This window comes from Mastomys coucha, unplaced genomic scaffold (genome assembly GCF_008632895.1).
Source record: "Mastomys coucha isolate ucsf_1 unplaced genomic scaffold, UCSF_Mcou_1 pScaffold21, whole genome shotgun sequence".
Taxonomy (NCBI): Eukaryota; Metazoa; Chordata; class Mammalia; order Rodentia; family Muridae; genus Mastomys; species Mastomys coucha.
In genome coordinates, this window is record NW_022196904.1 from 64,501,999 (window position 1) to 64,521,006 (window position 19,008).

At 45.7% G+C, this 19,008-nt stretch overlaps 1 protein-coding gene and 1 long non-coding RNA gene across 3 annotated transcripts in view; one reads left to right on the forward strand and one right to left on the reverse strand.

Annotated features, from left to right (window-relative positions):
- Slco3a1 (solute carrier organic anion transporter family member 3A1) overlaps positions 1-19,008 on the reverse strand; it is a 279,766-nt gene that overhangs the window by 117,232 nt on the left and 143,526 nt on the right. The gene's annotated exons all lie outside the window — the stretch shown is intronic.
- LOC116102405 lies at positions 73-14,733 on the forward strand. The gene is made up of 3 exons (XR_004123161.1): positions 73-349; positions 4,393-4,519; positions 14,486-14,733. It is a non-coding gene; the product is annotated as an uncharacterized LOC116102405 (long non-coding RNA).

Sequence of the window (19,008 nt, forward strand, 5' to 3'; positions counted from 1 at the left end):
TGAACAAGGGCAAGGGAGAAGGTCAATGAAGTAGGTTTGGGCAGCCTGCCATAAGCACATTATGCATGGTTGATGACCTAACAAACAAGGGTGGTTGCCGAGCGGGTAATGGATTACAGAATGGGCTCAGGAGAAGGCACTGGGAACCGTGCATGGGACTTAGCACAGTGGACCAGAGATGAAGAATGTGGCAGAGTGCTGTAGATTCTGAAGTCAGAGTGGGCAGCATTACTGATGGCTCAGGTGTAAGGGTTGAGAAGGACCTTGACCGTGTCCTAGCATGAGATTCTGGAGAAGGGACCCCTTTCATGAACCTTTGGATGGTGGACCTGTGCCTCCTGGGCTCAAGGTATGGTGCCACGGTGGCTTAAGGGCATGGGAGAGTAAACAATGGCAGTGTTTACTCAGTCACCACAGAGTTCCCATTTCATTGTATGCCAATTGTCTGCTCTCAAATTGGTCCTCCCTCTGCAACTCAGGACCCCCAAAGGGCAAGGGTCAGGCAGGATGCTCCATTCACAGTGGAGTCTGTATCCAGCCTGCATGATGCCTGGGCAAAAGCACAGGTGATGGTAGTGACAATGGCATCACCAGTTCCAGCCTAGAGACCTGCTCCACCACCAAAAGCATAAGGTCACGCTCATCTGCATGTGATGTCACGTAAGTGTGCTGGCTCACATGACTCACCAATGAGACAATGGGCCCCAGAATCACTATGGTCAACACCAGGGCCTATGGGAGCCTGTGAGTTTTTTTACACTAAAAGAAATTCTACAACTCCATACTCTTTCCTTTCTGACTTTTCTATGATTAAAAAAAAAAAAAAGGCTGTCAGGACAAGCTGAGCTTCTGTTCAGAGAGTTCAGCGTCCTGATGCATGGCTCAGTTGTCGCTTTCCTGCCTTGCCTGTGAAGATTTCCTCCCGGATGTCTTCCTGAATGGCTCAGAATGTCAGTAATCTCTAGGAAATTGACCACTGCTGCTGCTAATGTCTGGGCTGTCAGACCTCTAACAGCCTTTGGATTTTTCACGGGCTATTAACTAGCTAACTCTTCATTAAGTGTTGGTAAAGATCAGCTTCTGAGGTACTGATCAAGCTTCTCTTGTTGGCTAAATGGAAGGAAGAGACATGCCTGCTTGGAGCACCCCCAGATGCACTAGGCAGGAAGCTTCTATCAAGGTACCACTGGTCGGTAGAAATCTTTGCTCACACGAGGTTGGGGAACATGGGGCCTGTTACCATGGTACCTACTGAGCAGGAACAGATAATGGGCATTGGCAAGCTTACAGGGATGGAGACGTCAACGATTTCCTCCGTTTACCTACCCCAGTCCCAAACTGCTGATTGGCCTAGGAGCTGAGCTACCAGAACTGAGCCAATCACAGTTTGTCATGGGAAAGTCTATTTGAGCCACAGAGGCTAGGAGGCTTAAGAAGATTGTGTGTGGGGATGGCACTGAAGTTTCTGAGGCACAGAGACTGTAAGTAGAACCTGGCATGTAGAGAGATGCAGACTTAGCAATGCCATGGCTGTGGTGAGAGACAGAGTGTAACCTTGCTTCTCTACCTTCCCTTTCACAGTCTAAGCTATTTCCTTGTTCTAGCTGCCTGTGCTGGCCCATAGTATCCTTAAAATAAACCCCTGGCACTGGGGTTTCTTCTACCCATAGCCATTGGCTATGGCACCATGACAACCAAGATTCAGATTCTGCCTCTGGTTCTTACTGAGGTGCTAGCCCATTCACCCATGGCCTCTTCAGGAATCGTGTTCCTCATCTACAAAACGAGACCCAAGATACTTATTCCATAGATTTCCTGTAAGCATGAAATGAGTTAATGTTCACCAAAGAACCTGCCTCGCAGAGATGAATAACCTGCTAGATGAACACTAATTCTGAAACAGTAGATAGAGCTGACTTCTCAGGGGTAGCTGGCCACATCTGGGCAGTTTTTCGCATCTTTATAGTTGGGGAAAGAGTTATTCCTGTTATGTGGTAGATAGAAGACCAGGATGATGCTAAAGGTTCTGTGCACAGAATAGCCCATAACCAGGGCTGATCCATCCTAAAATATCCACACTGCCGAGGCTGAGAGCCTCCTGTATATATCACATTATCAAGTCTCCAGCAAGCCCAAGGACTACTTCCAGTGAGACACAGCCATATCCCTGACAGAGGGATGAGGGGCTTTGGGGGAGAGGAGAGGACAGAGAGTACAGCAGCCCAGTTTGAGGGTCAGAAGGAGGAGAACCAACTTGGCTGTAGCTGAAATGACTGTTGGTATGGGGAGAAGTGGCTGCCTTAGACTGATAGGTAGGGATAAAGGAAGCCCCAGGCAAGAGTGAAATCTGAGCATCAAGATTTTTAAGATGCTTGTAGCAGTATAAACTAACCCCTGATAAGGCCTGGCCTGGCCAGCATGCTGAGAGCACAGCTTGGTATGGCATGATCAACATTGTCCTGATGGCAGCCAATATGTCTGACACTGCACAAGCCTACAGAGGCAGATTAAGATACAGAGTGGGTCAAACTAAAGTTGTTATCTGACTGCCTAAGGCTTAGCAGGAGAGAAAGAGCCTTAGACTACTCTTTAGGCTGGGACAAAATGCCCAAAGCACTCTGTATTTCAAATGATGGAAAGGAGGAACACCATGAACTACATGGGTATGGCCACTTTATTATTATTGTTGTTGTTGTTATTATCATATTATTATTATTACTATTATTATTATCATTATTATTATCTTTTTTGGTTTGTGTATATGAGTGATGTAGGTACATACACATGTATGCAGGAATGTGTGGCGATCAGATGCTGATGTTGGATGTTGTCCGGAAGGCTTGCTGCTGAAGTTGACGTCTGATATCACTAGACATCCCTGAGTTCAGTGCAAAATGGTAGACTCCCTTTGTCAGTGGGGCTTCTTCTTTTCTTGGGGATCCCAGATCTCAAATTGACTACCTAAGGGTCATGTAGTCCTATATCTGAGAATCCTAGAATGCCTTTCTATGCTAATGAGGCATCTCAGTAGTCTTAGCCTTCAGCCAATGATCTTTGCCCACCCTGCATAATCTCATCCCCTTCTCCAAAACTATACAACTCTTGGTTCACCCCAAATAAAAATATGTGTATAAGTTCACCCAAATAAAGGTATATGCACAAGCTAAGATCATCTCGGAGAGCTATATCATTGAAGATCAATGAAGAAGGCACCCTACCCCACACTCGCTTTCAGCGCAATCCTTCCCATTCAGGGATCCTGCTTTGTTCTTCCAGCCCAATGTGCAAAGGCACCCAGACACCTTGAGAGGGAGAAAGCAGAGGACATGGAACCACAGGGTGTCTTTCTCAATATCTCTTCATCTTTACTTATGTTTATTGTTTTGAAAGTTTGCTTGTGTGTTTGTTTGCTTGTTTGAAACATGGTCTTACTATGTAGTCCTGACTGTCCTGGAACTCACTATGAGGACCTGGCTTGCCTTGACCTTATAGAGATCCACCTGCCTCTGCCTCCTGGGTACAAGACATCATCATTCCCAGCCACCTTATTTTTTTGAGACAGGATTGCTCACTGAACCTGGAACTCATGGATTTGGTTAGGCTAGGTCTGATTTCCTGTCTCCACCTCCCCAGCATCAGGATCATAGATGTATGTTACAGACTGCAGACGGGTGCTACAATGTCTGGCTTTTATGGTGATACTGGGAATATAATCTCAGGCCCTTGTGCTTTCATGGCAAACATTTCCTTAATGACAGAGCCATCTCCTCAGCCAATGCCATTTTTAAATAGAAAGGCAGTGACATTAGAGTTACTTGCACTTTTATTGTTATTATATATGTACGAGCACACACAAATGCACGTGTGTGTGTGTGTGTGTGTGTGTGTGTGTGTGTGTGCGCGCGCGCACGTGCGCGCGCACCTAAACATCAAATCCAATGGCGCTAAGTCATTCTACCATGGAGCATCCCCAGTCTCCTGCTGCCTTTTTAATATCCCAAAGCAGTGGTCTGCAAATAACCACATCAGCATCCTACTCTTTAGAAATACCCTGGTAACTCCACTGTGTCACAGTGACCTGGCTCTATAGTCCGAGAAAAACCTACCCATGAAAGAAGACTGAAGTAAACTGTTATAATACCCAAAGCTTTAAGACTTTGGGAAATACATTCCTAGGCCAGAGTCATACCCTTCTGCTGACTCTCTTCTAGCTGGAATAAACCGTGGCTTTCACAGGAGAATAACACATGGCTCTGCTATAATATTAACAAGGTACACTAGCTGGAAACTGCCACATTGCCCAAGATAACCTATGTTGCATCTTATCATAGCTACAGATTCTGAGACATCAGCAAAGAAAAAGCAACACATAATTCTACATCTCCTGCCCAGGTGCTGGTCCAATGGCCATCTTTTAAAGAACCACTGACCACAGGCCATTCACGTGAAGACTGCAAATGCCCTTTAAACCTCATGACTCCTTTTATAAGATGAGAAAGCACTCTCCGGCTCCGATGAGGTATGAAGGTAGTCTCAGAAGCATCCATCAGATACCCAAGGGGAATCCCTTCATCCAGTTTGACAGAAATAATAGCAGAACAAATGAACACAGGACACTGGCCACTCCTTTCATCAACTCTTAGCACGGGCCTCCGAGGCACAGGGCTGCTCGCTGCTACCTCCACTGCGGAGAGCTGGGTCCCACTTCAACCTGCCAAGGGGATGATGGAAGTCAAGGGGCTTGATGGTTTTTTTCTTTTGCCTTTTTGTTCGTTTGTTTTTTAATTAATTATTATTTTGTTGTTGGTGCTCTAAGGCTTATGTAAGAAAGGAAAGCTTGTGGACTAGAGGCTGGCACTCAGCTCACTGAGAAGTGGCGCAATCAATGTGCTTTGCCTCTGCAGTATAATGAATGTGGCCTCACATGCCACAGGAGACTAATGGGCAGTTAGGGAACATGGACGAGTGTGATTTATATGGCCGTGAGGCTAGAAACCACAAAATCACCTCCAGTAGAAGACAGATGAAATCAATCAGTCGTACTTCCCTGGGATAGGGAGTTCTTACTCTGCTATTAAAAAAAAAAAATGCTGCTTAAGGACAAATTAGTGTGAAAGGAATTTCTCATAATGTAGTAGTTAAAAAACGAAGATATAAATGGCATACCAGTTATGTAAAATAACATGTGCCTTATATATGCAAGCATATTTAATCTCCAGGAGATAAATCTACCTTGCAATATTCATTTCTGGATAGGAGAGTGAAACGTTGCCTTTAATTTCCATATCCTTTCTTGTTATTGAAAACACATTTTGTTGGGCAGGGGGTGCAGTTCCCTGGAAGAACACTTGTCTAGTGTATGCATGAAGCCCTGGGTTCAATCCCCAGCACAGCAGTCAGAGAGTCAGGCAGTCAATCAATCTACTACCCAATCAATATGCATTTTACAGTGACAATGTGTTACTCTGAGAGCATTATTAATTTTAGGCATATAGAGGAGTAGGGCCTGAGTCTGGGCTGGATGATGGTTGGAGAAGGGAGGTAGGAAGAAGATAGAGGCTGTGTTCAGGGCAGCAACAAGCTGATAGAACTACAGGGCAGGTATGAGAAGGGTGAACCAAGGGAGTACCAAGATCCGCTTCTGTGAAATCGGAGGCTCTGCAGGGAGGCAAGGGTTGAATCAATCAGGGGCCAGATGAGGACAGTACAGACCTATGCTGGAATACTTAAACAGACTAGCAGTGCCTAAGTGCAGGATGGCCAGAAGCTTAGAGACCTCAGAGGAGGAGCAAGACAAGGCCCTGATGGTGGTAGACCTAGGGAAGAAAGCTGCTAGGGATACTATGGGGATGAAGAACCAGTGGGACCTACTTAAGCAGGCTACTAAGGGAAAATCCAAGAGCCAGAGCCAAAGGCACCTTCTGTTAACTGGCCTGTGAGCCTGAGCGTGTGGCAGGGCTGTCACTGAAACCTCTCAAGGATTAGAGTGATCTAGTGGATAGGACAGGTCCAGACAAGATAAGAGGTGAGAAGGTGGGGGTTGGGTAGAGTATTAGTATAGCATTCACAAAGGCCTGAGCTCAGTCTTCAGTGTAGCATAAAACAGGGGTGGGGTGGGGACAGAAACCTAGCAGTCACAGCTCTCAAGAGATGGGGGCAGGAGGTTTGGAAGTTCTTCGCTACAAAGCTAGTAAGTTCTAGGCCAGCCTGAGAAACATGAGGCCCTGGAGAAAGAGACAGAGAGATGGGGAGATAGAGCCAGTGTGGGTGGGCAGAGAAAGGAAAGGACAGAGGCCTATGAGACTGCTTAGGTAGGTAACTACAAAATTAAGAAAGGAGAGGAGAGAACCACTCTTGCCCCAACTTTCAGGAAGCCAGAGAGAGAGAGAGAGAGAGAGAGAGAGAGAGAGAGAGAGAGAGAGAGAGAGAGAGAGAGAGAGAGAGAGAGAGAGAGAGAGAGAGAGAGAGAGAGAGAGAGAGAGAGAGAGAGAGAGAGAGAAAGAGAGAGAGAGAGAGAATCTTATGGAGAATAATAGTAGGGACAAGGTGGGGGGTCTCTGAAGGGATAAATCTTCAAGGTAAGAAGCTAAGAATTAAGTCTCCTTGGCCATGAAGCCAGTAGACACAGGTAAGAGAAGAGCAGGAAAGGACCTCCTTAAGGCTGGAGGGATTGGCTGAGTCAAAAGAAAAATGTCCTCTGTGTAGAAGGCACAAAGGTGGGCTCCCAAGGGGATAGTGAAGCTACTGGGGACACGGGGAGGTAGGGAGAAAGGGATGCATGTGCTTCTCTGAGCACTCCCTGGGCTGGTCTCTAAGACTGGGGTTATCTTTTCACCCTCTCAGTGTTCCGAGTAACTAGAAACTGACTTTATCGTGATGTGGGATAGAGAAAATAGCTTAGACGCAATGAACAGAAAACCATGAACCAGGAACCACCTTGAAATTTCACCTAAGGGGAAATGCAAATGAAACCAAATTCTTCAACCTGTGGGAGCATATTTGCCAGCTGCCATTCAAATATAAGGCAATTGAGAACAAAAGGTACAAAGGGCAAAGTCCTGTAACACCCAGCTCTCTGACTGGGGTTGCACAGGATGGCCTCTCTGACTGTCACAGCCTCTCTTGGTCAAAGAAGCTTCGATCCTTACTTCAGGGACCTGGTATTTCTCATTATGGAGGCAGAGTAAAGCCTCTGCAGCAGTTTCCTGTCTAACCCTTAGTGGGTGCTGATGAGGTGGAAGGATAAGGTTCCTTTCTGAATTTCCCAATTGTATTTGGCATGCTCGCCTTTACCAAAAGACTCTTCCTGAGTTCAGATTTGAAACGGAGCTGTGCTGAGGTGTGAGGAACGCAGGAAGGACAGAGCATAAGTTAATGGTCAGCTATTTGTTTCTTCGAGCCTCACAGCCTTTGATAGACAGGTGGAGTATCTATAATTCCCTGGAGGCTCCGTTCCTGTGCCTGCACTCTCTTGGTCACAGTTTTGTGACTGAAACAGGTGCAAGTACTTCCTCCCACCCACCTGCCAGGCCAAGAGCAAGGAGCAAGGTCAGAGCTGAGAGGCTCACTTTAGCCAACTAACAAGGTCAATGCACGCCCTTGACCAGTCACTAAAACTGTAGTGCCAACAACAGGGAAAAAAATGACTCTCACAGATGCCAGACGGTGGTCATGGTGCACGCCTTTAAACCCAGCCCTTGGGAGGCAGAGGCAGGTGGATTTCTGAGTTCAAGGCCAGCCTGGTCTACAGAGTGACCAGTATAGCCAAGGCTATATAGAGAAACCCTGTCTCGAAACACACACACACACACACACACACACACACACACACACACACACAAAGACTCTTGCTGATGAAGCAGCCATAGCTGTGACAATGGCTTTGAGGTGGGTCACAAGAAATCATACCAATAACTAGAACAGTGGAGCTCATTCTACCCATCTTTCTTCTAGAACATTCCCCTTATCTTTCCACCATTTTCTCGCCACCAAAGTCTTGTTCATAAAAAACACAGCTTAAAACCCTCTGATGCCTTCCACCTACCTTGACAGCAGCCCTTGGCGCCCTCTGCATGGGTATGGCTGTCTACAGCCTAATATCACCTTTTCCTTCTCCTTAGCTTGTCTGAAGGGTGCTGGTTGTGAGACCTGCCATGTCCTTCCATGTTTCTGCATCTTTATTTCACCATCTCCTCTATATCAGTCCCCCTCTTGGTGAACTCCTACTTACCTAGTTCTGCTGAAGTTCCACCTTCCCTCCCTACTGTACCTCTGTAGTAGTCAATGGCTTACTTTCTAAGTCCTTAGATGAGCTTTGAGTACCAGATTGGTCTATCAGTTGCTCCCAAGAACTGATGCCATTCTGACATCTCCCAGTGCTCAGTGTAGAGCCTGCCATACAGCTTGTATGTTCAGTGGATGGATCACGAAGCTAAGCAGCCTTACAGCCTATGGTTACCCAACTATTGAAGTGCTTCCCAAGTCAGTCATCTTTTAGAAGCCATAAGTAAGGTCCTAGTGAATCCCTGGGCTCAGCTTCCATCTTTGTTGGCAAAAGTCAGCATTCTATCCTTTTAAAACTCACTTCAGGTTCACTAAACAAGATGCTCTGCAGAGGCTCAGCATAGCCTGTGCCCAGACATAGTTAATGACTGATGTATGCTAAATGCTAGCAGTAAAAAGAAGAATTGAAGTGTTTTCCAATGTCTGGGATAAGATCAGGGTAGGGGAGTGGGACACAGCATCTTCTATTGAACATTGTGGCAGAGAGAAGAAAGCAATGGAATTCAGAACTGCATGGGGTTACTCTGGGAACCAGACCTCTCACCTGCTTCTATCCACTCTCTCTAGAAGGTGCATTCAGCCACTTACTTAGTTTGAAGCTAAACCTCATGGTTAGTGAATTCAATAAATGTCCCTATTCCTTTCTGCCAACCTTCCAATTAAATGATTAGGCTGTGTTCAGCATCACTTAGCTAGGAATCTACAGCAGATTGATTGTCTAAAGAATAAAACATTTCAATGCCTTTTCACTTACCCTTTGTTCTTAAATACCTCACAGTCTAAATTCCTTTCTGTATTGATGACATTGCAGCTCCTTAATTCCCTATGGTTTCTATCAGGCATTTTCAGCAGAGGTGGGCAATGATGGTGGAGTTCTAGACAGGTATATGATCTTCCATATTCTGCCTCCATGATTATTATGATCATACATACACACACTGATGTCACATGAAACCTGATTCCTCGTTCATTTAAAACACACACACATCAATAGTTGATTCTGGAAGTCATGAGTGCTTCTCCCATGTCTCTGAACTCTTAGGACACCAAAACGACTGTGAAATTTAGTCTTCTCCTGCACATTAGCTGATTTTTATGATAGATCTATTCATTTGGCAAATATCATTTGATTCTATAGGGCTGGTTACTGCTTCTCACACATCATCCGTGTCTCCATCCCCCAGTGCAATAATAGTGGGTAACTGCTTCTCACATACATGTAAGGAGTCCTGTGTGTGTGTGTGTGGGGAGGTAACCTGTGGTTACTATGCTAGTCATGCCTAAAGAGGGTGGGTAATAGAAACATTGTTTACTCTTATTAGAATCCATATGAAATGAACCCAGTTCTACTTTTTCAATTTGAAGCTCAGGATAGCCTCATGTAATCAGAATTAACCTTGAACTTCTGATTCTCATGCCCCATCTCTGTAGTAGAGGGATTATGGGAATATGGCACCATGTGGGGATCAGTTCTATTTCAAGACTAAGGTCCTTCCAAGACAAAGGCTAAGCACCAAGAACTATGGTGATTTTCTGAAGACTAGACACATTCTATAAAAAGCATGAAGTTCAAATTTATGTTCAAAGCCACTCTATGGATGAACATCATTGAGAACAAGGCTGAAGGTCTAAGGCAATGCAACAAGGAGGGAAGAAGGAGCACAGGGAGGCCCTGGTGAGGAGCTAAATGACCTACACTTTTCCCTTCTCTGCTGCCTGTTCCCAGACAATCCCCCATCCTAGTTCTTGGGACTTGAAGAAGGAAGGAACAGGACTCACCACATCTCCTCTTGAGAAATCTCTATATATTACAGCTTCATATGTTAGCTAGAAATCTGAAAGTCCCAAATTTAATAGCTAGGCAAGACAAGCAACATTGGAGGGACCATGAAATAATCAAACCACTGTCTACTGTTCTTCAGGGGAAAATACCTGCTTTTGAGACCATAATGTGTGGTGTTCCTGAAAAGATTAGGGTCCATGGGAATGGGGTGCTTCCATTAGTGTCTGTGAAGTCCTGTAACAAGATTACACAGAACTCTAAATGATTATCTTCTGCACTCCCTTGCAGACTCTATACCATGAATAATTTTTCTGTTTATGCAGATGAACTAATAATAATCTCCCACATCAGTCATTAGCATGGACATGGTGAGTTACCAAGTCCTCTTTTTTTGTCTGTTTGTTTTTTTTTGTTTTCTTTTGTTTTTGAGATTGTAGCCCAGGCTGGCCTCAAATGTGACAGTCTCTTTCTTCTACCTCCTAAATGATGGAATTACAAGTGTGTGCCACCACATCCCATTTGCCTAGTACGTTACACACAGGGGCTCATGGAAAATACAGCAAGGCTTTTTCCTTAGGGAAACACTGTTGAACACAGATCTCTCTCTCTGTGTCTCTATCTGTCTTTGACTCTCTCTGTCTCTCTGTCTCTGTCTCTCTGTCTTTCTGTCTCTGTCTCTGTCTCTCTGTCTCTGTCTCTGTCTCTCTCTCTCTCTCTCTCACACACACACACACACACACAGACACACACACATTCTCACACACATATATCAGCAAAGACATTACCACACTGTGTGGGTGAATATGACAGTGGATCTTCGAGGTGGTTATATGCAATAAAAATGGACCTTAAAGGACCAAGGCTCTAGGTGTTACAGAACACACCTGAACATCCCAGGACTGCATGCCTCCATACATGCTCTGATAGATTTCTGTTGTGGTTGTTGCTGTGTTGCTGTGTCCTTGGCACTCAGGACAGGGAGATGCATTCTGATGCTGTTTGCTGGAGTAGGATGGCCCCAGAGCTGATTTTATACAACAGAAGAAGCAGGGCTCAACACTAGTGAAGGTGAATCAACATAATCTCCTAAGGTCTGCCTTTCTCCCCATCCCTATTGTCATCTTCTTCCCCACTTGCTTTCTGTAAGTATTCATGTATCCCAGACAGCTAGAACTCACTCCTATGTAGCTGAGAGTGCCTTTGAATATCTGAATCTCCTGCCTTCACCTGCTGACTGCTAAGATTAGAGGCATGTACCAGCACAGCCAGTTTATACAATACTGAGGATGCAATCTAGGGCTCTACTACCTGAGCCACATCCCTACCCTTCACATCCACTTATGACTTTCTTTGATTACATCCTCATCAATTATTGAAAAAAAATTTGCATTTACCAGGAGCTCTGTCTGGGTTCTTCCTAGCACAGTAGAAGGCAGGACCCATTGAGTGTTGGAGGATCACCTCTGTCAAAGAGGGTGCAGAGGGGAATAAGGAGATGAGGTTCTGCTATATAATTGGTTTGTAGCAAACTTTCCACATAGGGCCAGGCAAAGGTAACCACAGAAGTCTTAATTTTAAATTAAAATAGACTTCAGCATTGAAGGAAGCAAATAGCTTCCTATGAAGGTAGATATAAGGTTGAATTAATTAAGGTCTCTGCCCAGGTGTGGAGGCTGCCAGGCTGTCAGTTGCTAAACCTTAGATAAGCCTTCAGGCTTATCCCATTTTGGCAAAGTATAATTTTCTGTAAGAGAGGAAGAAATGAACAGAATCATTTCTGGAAAGTCTGAGAGGGGTTCTTCTTCTTCAATAGGCCGGCACTAGAAGCACCCAGATTTTCACAAACCAATCTCATATTATATCTGAAAGGAGGAAGAAAACGTACTTCAGACTAAGACCCACTATGAGTTTCCTGAAACCTAGCTGGTTGGAAAGGTTCTCTCCGCCCCCCATGCACACACACACACACACACACACACACACACACACACACACACAGAGGAGGGACCCAGAAACAGGGGAGACGTCATCTTTTGGCGTACGGCCCTGAGGAATTCTGTGGTTGTAATGGAGCTTAGCACTGTTGGTGCAGACCTGGGGTGCTGGGGTTACAGTTACACTGTGGGAATTGTCACGTCACAGACAGACATCTGGTCTACTCTAAGCAACGAGAGTGGAGACTCCACTGTCGAGAGGGCCAGGCTGAGGACCACCTTTGCAGCCTAGTGGTGCCCAGTTTAGATTGGCCTGTGGGCAAGCCTATGGAGATTATCTTGATTGCTTAAATGTAAGTGTGAAGACCTGGCCACTGTGGGTGGCACCATTCTCTGGGTTTCGGTTTTTGGATTATATAACAGTTCGAGCTGAGCACTGGCTTGCTTATGTTAATTCATCGTTCTTTTGCCACTGTGACTTCCCTGCAAGGACAGTTTGTGACCTGGAATTATGAACTGAAATAAAACTCCTTCTCCCCTGTGTCGCTTTTGTTAGAGTATTTTATCACAGCAACAGGAAACAAGACAAAGATAACTGGGTTTCTTATGTCCCCTTAGGAGGGTGTCTGCACACCCTTAGGCCATATAACAAGGATTTTTTTTTTAAAGCAAACATAGTTTGAACAAAGGAAATAGCAAAGGCAAGGGATGACATTTCTCACTTGTGAAGTTGACTTCTGTACCACTATACACTTGACATACTGAGCACAGGTCGTTCTTACTACAGGCAATTTACTACAGGTCATTTTCACTGCCATCCTGATCTCATGCCTCAGACAAATTCATAAGTGTCTGCAGAAAATTTGTGATGCCACCAGGACAAGTGGAAGGCACCCAGCTCAGGAGGGGGACCCCTATGAACAGGGGGAACTCCATTGATGTAAAGATCCCATCACTGCAATCCTTGGGGGTCACAGATTCTTCTAACATCAGGCAATCCACTGCATCTCTCCAAGCTTCAACTCCCTCAGTCTCAAGTTGGGCCAACCATACAATGCTGGGTTTAGGGTCAGAAGAAGGAGAGAATGTAGCACCTAGCACATCTTCAACAGGAAGTCAATACATGGCCATTAGGGCTAACAGTATTAAAGTAGGAACACAGCTAACATCGGGGGTGATTAGTGCTGGCTCTTGTTTTCATGTGATATTGCTGGTGGACACAGGTTACCACTGGAGGGGCTTAGATGGCTTGGGGTGGGGCATGAAGTTTCCTGATGTTTTAGTGATTCCCACTGCCTAAACAATGGATCTAACCAGGGTTCCAAGCACTAGTCCTACACTGACAAGGTCTACACTCACACTTACTCTGACCACTGTCCTACTCAGCATTTCTATTTGGGTCTCCTGTAGGCATCTTAACGTAGCAGGGAGTTATGGCTTGTGCTTATAATTCTAGTATTCAGGAGCCACAGGCATGAAGACAGAGAGATGAGGCTAGTCTGGGCTACATCATGAGGTCCAGGTCAGCGTGACCAATAAAGAAAAACCTGTGTCCACAAAAATCAATCATTCAATCAATTGATGAGGGGTGGGAAGAAACTTGGTGGGAAGAAAAGTGTTTGCTGTGTAGGCGTAAAAGATCTAAGTTTGATTGGCAGTACCCATATAAACAGGAGGCATGATGGCCCGTTCTTGTAATCCCAGCACTGAGGAGGTGGAAACAGCATCCTTGAGGCTTGCTGGCCGTATAATCTAGATAACCATGAGTTCCATACTGGTAGGATAGCTTGTCTCCTCTGATGGATGGTTCATGAGGAACAACACAGAAGATTGACCTCTGGCACATGAGCACACAGAAACAGACACACACGCAGACACACACACACACACACACACACACACACACACACACACACGAACAGGGTAGGGGAAAAAGAGAGGAGAATAAAGGGAGAAAGAGGGGAGGGAAGAAGAAAGAGGGGAGAAGGGAGAGAAGGAAGGAGGGAGAAGAAGAAAGGGAGGGGGCGACAAAGGGAAGGAGGGAGGGAGGGAGGGAGAGAGAGAAGCTTGTTCAGACAAGCTTGTGTTACCTGCCTAGTCGTTGCCAGCCCTACCTATTCAATTCCTTAGGCAGACCTGGATGCTTGGTCTCTCCCCGTTCACCACATTGAATATGCCAGAAGACATCTGAGTGGGTGATTGCATGCTGACAGAGAATAGCCTATATAGTCCAAGCACAGAGGACCTGGAATCTAGGAGGGATGGAGATGTTCTTCTGAATTCTAAAGAGATTCACTTGTATCCTCTATGATGAGAACAGGGGAAGCCTAAAGGGGAACATGAACTAATCTACACATGTGTGACATTTGTTCAATTGTCTGCATTAAATTTTAAGGCCGTTATGGGCACAGTGGGGAACCATTTTGGCCAAGCTACAAATAAATCCATTTTCCTTTACCAATCTCTGCTTCCTAATCTCTTTTAGAATACAGGAGACCTAAGAAGGCTCTTACCTCTGGGATACATCCATATATCCTCTGCTCCAGCCCCCACATATCTCCTGTGGGCTCATACATGGACCGCCCCCAACATCCCCCCTCTCATCAGGATCAGGGCAGTCTCCGATCAGAGTCATTCCTCCACTTAGCACCTGGCATGACTCCCAGCTCCTTCTGTATGAAGCCCAGATTACCCACAGTCAATAAAGCTCTCTGTGACTTGCTTCTCCCTCCCTCTCTGCCTCTGTCTCTCAGTGTGGCTCTCCTTCTGCTCTCCAGCAAAGTAGCCTGCCATTCCTGTCAGCTCTGGACCATGCTGACCTGCCAGGAATACTCTCCGCAAAGGAACTTCATGATTAATCACCCACTCCCTGGAAGTCTGTGTCGGTATAGTCAGCAGGTGGCATCGGATCAGTACACAGCCTGCACAAGACAGTCTAACAGAGACCCATCCTTAGGTAGGAAGTCAGTAGCTCTCCCAGCACTGCCCCTTCCTTCTTTATTGCCATTCAGCTATCCCCTATTCTATGTAGAATTATTCTTTACTGTTTGCCTTCCCCAAGATTTTGAGATCTGAGAGGGGAGGGAAAATTGTCTGTTTTGTTCACAGCGCTGTCTTTACCTCTTAGAACAGTGCACAGCTTTGGGTGGAGGTTCTGGCTAAGCCAGCACACTCCAACCTCAGCAGGTGCAGCTCCATTTGGCTCCATTCTTTGATCAGGCTCTCGGTGTCTAATCTCCCCGCAGGTTTTCATTCTGCATGCCCGCCTAGCTGCACAGGCTTGAGTGGTCTGTTACTCTTCTACTCACAGCGCACGAAGTAAAGGGAGAATAAAGAGGGGATGTGGATGTGAAACACAGGCTTTTTTTTTCCCCCTAAGGGAAAGGAGAGAATTTATTCTGAGCCAAAATATGAATGGCCACGTCTGAGGAACATGAATTCAGGTTGCCTGGCATGATATGATCCACTAGGAAATGGTTATGTGAACATTTTATGGTCCTAGAACACAAGGGAGTTGTGAAGGAGTCAACATAATTGACAAATACATCAGTAGACACTCCAGAGGGTGGGTTACAGTGAGCAGGCAGAACCTCTGTAGGTGGCTGATGTTGTCTTAGCCTTGGGGTTAGTGAAAGTTTGTGGTTTGCTAAGTTAGGATACTATAATGATTTTCCCTGATAGAAGGATGTTTGGTTGGATCAGTGGCTATTGAGGAGACTAAAAATAGCACAAGACAATCTTAGCTTGGGATCTGCAATGTTTCCGCTCTCCGGAACCACCAAGTCTGACCACTCAGCTACCTACATGGGTCCTTCTCTTGGTTTGGGGTTTCTTAGGAAACTTCAGTGGATAGGTGTTGCCAGTGATGTGGAGGTGGGTGAAATAAAGTAGGGCAGGGAGACTTCAGAAAGAAGAAAAGCAGGAAGAAACAAGTGTGGACTTTAACACTTCCAAGGTCTTTGAAAACATGTTCAAATACCCTTCAACCAATTGACTCCTTGTAATTATCACTAGTTGATCTGGGTCCAATGTTGTGATCCACAAAACAGAACAATGCATGATGCTCTGCCTATATACGAATGAGAGTCCTTGACAAACCCTGAAGTGTAAGGCCAATATAAGATTATGAGAGCTAATATCCACTTTGACCTATTTACTATGTTCTTACCTGACCCTGACACCACCTGCTGAGTATACTAATAGTGTCTCCTTCCTCCAACACCTGAAAACTTGGCTTTCAAACACAGCTGGTTTTCTCTCATTTCCCCTCCCCCCACCCTGATTTCCTATCATGGGACACTGATTGCACAGACTGAACTGTAAGAGCAACTGTCATCTCTCTTTTGGCTCTTATTAACTCCATCCAAACAGACTTTAAGTCTTTTCAGCATTGTGTCTGCGATACCTCTAAGCACCGTCTCCCCATCACATCTCCCGTGGACTTGATGGGAGGACCCTAGCAGCTTTCAGCTCTTTCCCATTCCAAGCCCCCATGACCATAGGCAGAGAGCCCTTTGCTTGAACCCAGAGCATCTCAATGATCCTAGACTCCCAAGACTTCATCTACTACAGTTATAGTAAAACCTGAAATCTCTGGATCTTATTCAAAATTCTTCCCTTCCCACTTCATTTCTAACCACTGACCTATGCAAACTGCTCTGGTACTTACTGCAGGAGGCCTGACTTGGGACTACAGGTAATGGTGCCCCCTTCACTTGGACACTGTGGTGGAGTCTCACTGCAGGAGCCCTGACAGGGATTATAAAGACAGGCACTTGTGTCCTTCCCTTTGGCTATCTGACTATTGATTCGTTCCACCAAAAGAAATAGAAATTTCCCTATGAGTCTCATGGAGGGGATGGAAAAGGCTGAAGCCTGTGCCAACCAGGAGGAGCTTCACATATCTCTGATGACCACCTTGCAGCAGAGTCTGGAGCAATGACGTGTCAATGATAGGTGAGACCATACCTTGACCAGTACTACATAGTTACACAAATCTCTTGCCTGCCATGTCAGTATCCCAAAGATGGACTTAGGGCCGAGGCTCATTGGAATTGTTTCTTCCTTTTCCCACATGACCACACTGAGTTAATGTTGATTCGTTGTTTTTCCGCTATTACTCATCTCTTTGTCTCTTTAGCTGGCCTGCTGAGGATGTGTGGCTGTCTGGCTCTCATGGAGCTGCCAGGCTCAGGCTTGATGCCAACACACTCTGATAACACTAGGATTCTGCACAGGAGGAGGCATGGTGCTCCTGGAAGAACATTTCCTTCCTCATATCTGGCTCTCACTATTTCTTCATGACTTCTCCCACATACACCTGACTGTAGCATGCTCCCCCAAGCTTAAGATGACATTCGACACCATTTAACACCAGTCCACCTCTTAGAGGCCTTTTCATCCTGGTGTCCAAAGTAGGCCAAAGATCACTCCTGTAGGGACCTTGTGACACAAAATGAAAACCATATGGACAGTGGCTCAAGACTGAATAATGTCACGACTACAAACTACAATGGCTACTTCTGTCACTGAGTTCTCACTGTGTCCCCTGAACGGTCACAGCTGACACCTGCCTACAGACGGTCAACTGGGGCTCAACCACTCCCATGGCAAGCCCTGCAATGCTAGTAAGAGCTGGGACTGCCTGCTGCAAAGACCCAGCTCCTGCCACAGGCCCAGAAGTGATGGCAACCCAGGGAGACACAGATCTTGATCTCAGACATACCACACCTCCTTGTGGTGATACCGCAAGGATAGGAGGGACTCATGGCTCCAACTTCAGGAGCTGGAGGGCTCATTAGTGGAGAAATCCAGCAGCCAATCAGCCTTTCAGTTGGACTTGCAAGTCAGACTGATGGCCTCAAGCAAAGTAAACAGGCCCCTGCCCTGCTGTGCGCTGAACAACTTCTGAAAGGTTAGCATAATTAACACTCTTCCTTCCCTGCATGCTTTCAGATTCTCTTTAGGCTGCTATTATTTCTCCACTGAGTCATCTCTGGAAAAAGAAACCCCTCCTGGTGTTTAGCTTCTTCAATTTTTATTTTTTATTTTTTATTTATTTATTTTTTTAACTCAAGGCTCTGTCCTTTGTCTCTTCCTTTACAGTGGATTTCCTCTGGGGCCCTGGCACCTCTAAATAAAGCACAGGGGACACCCAGAATACAGGCGTAACATGTTTTTAAAAGCTAGGACATTCCTGATAAATGACCTCTTCCCCTCCCTTCCTCTAGTGCTGTGACCCTATTCAGACTCCATACTGCATGGTGACACTTGCCAGCCTCTGAGTTTCCAAGTAGGGCTGTGTGCTGGCTACTTTTGTGCCAACTTTACATAAGCTAGAGTTATCTGAGAGGAGGGAACTTCAGTAGAGTGAATACCTTCTTAAGATGGGGCTATAGGGCACTTTCTTAAACAGTAGTTGATGTGTGGAAGGCCCAGCTCATTGTGGGTGGTGCCACCCTTAAGCTGGTATTTCTGGGTCCTATAAGAAAGCAGACCGAGGAAGCCATGAGGAGCAAGCCAGTAAGCAGCACCCCTCCAAAGCCTCTACATTAGCTCCAGCTCCAGGTTCCTGTCTTGCTTGAGTTCCTGCTCTGACTTCCTTTGATAATAAACTGTAATATGGAAGTGTAAGTCAAATAAACCCTTTCCTCCCCAAGTTGTTTTGGTTATGGTGTTCACAACAGCAAAAGAGGTCAGCATGGCAGGTTTATATGTCTTCCCGGAGTGGGATACTAGAAACTGTCACTGACCCAGATGCTGGCCTGAGGCATCAGTTGACAGCTTCCTGGCAGCCCAGAGCCATTCCCCCCCTTACCTCAAAGCTTGTCATAAGTTCCTTTGAAATGAAAAAAAAACAAAAACAAAAACAAAAAACAAAAAACAAACAAACGAAAAAACCCTGTCCATTCTTGCAGGATAAGAAATCCACAGAAGAAACAAGAAATGTGTGTGTGTGTGTGTGTGTGTGAGAGAGAGAGAGAGAGAGAGAGAGAGAGAGAGAGAGAG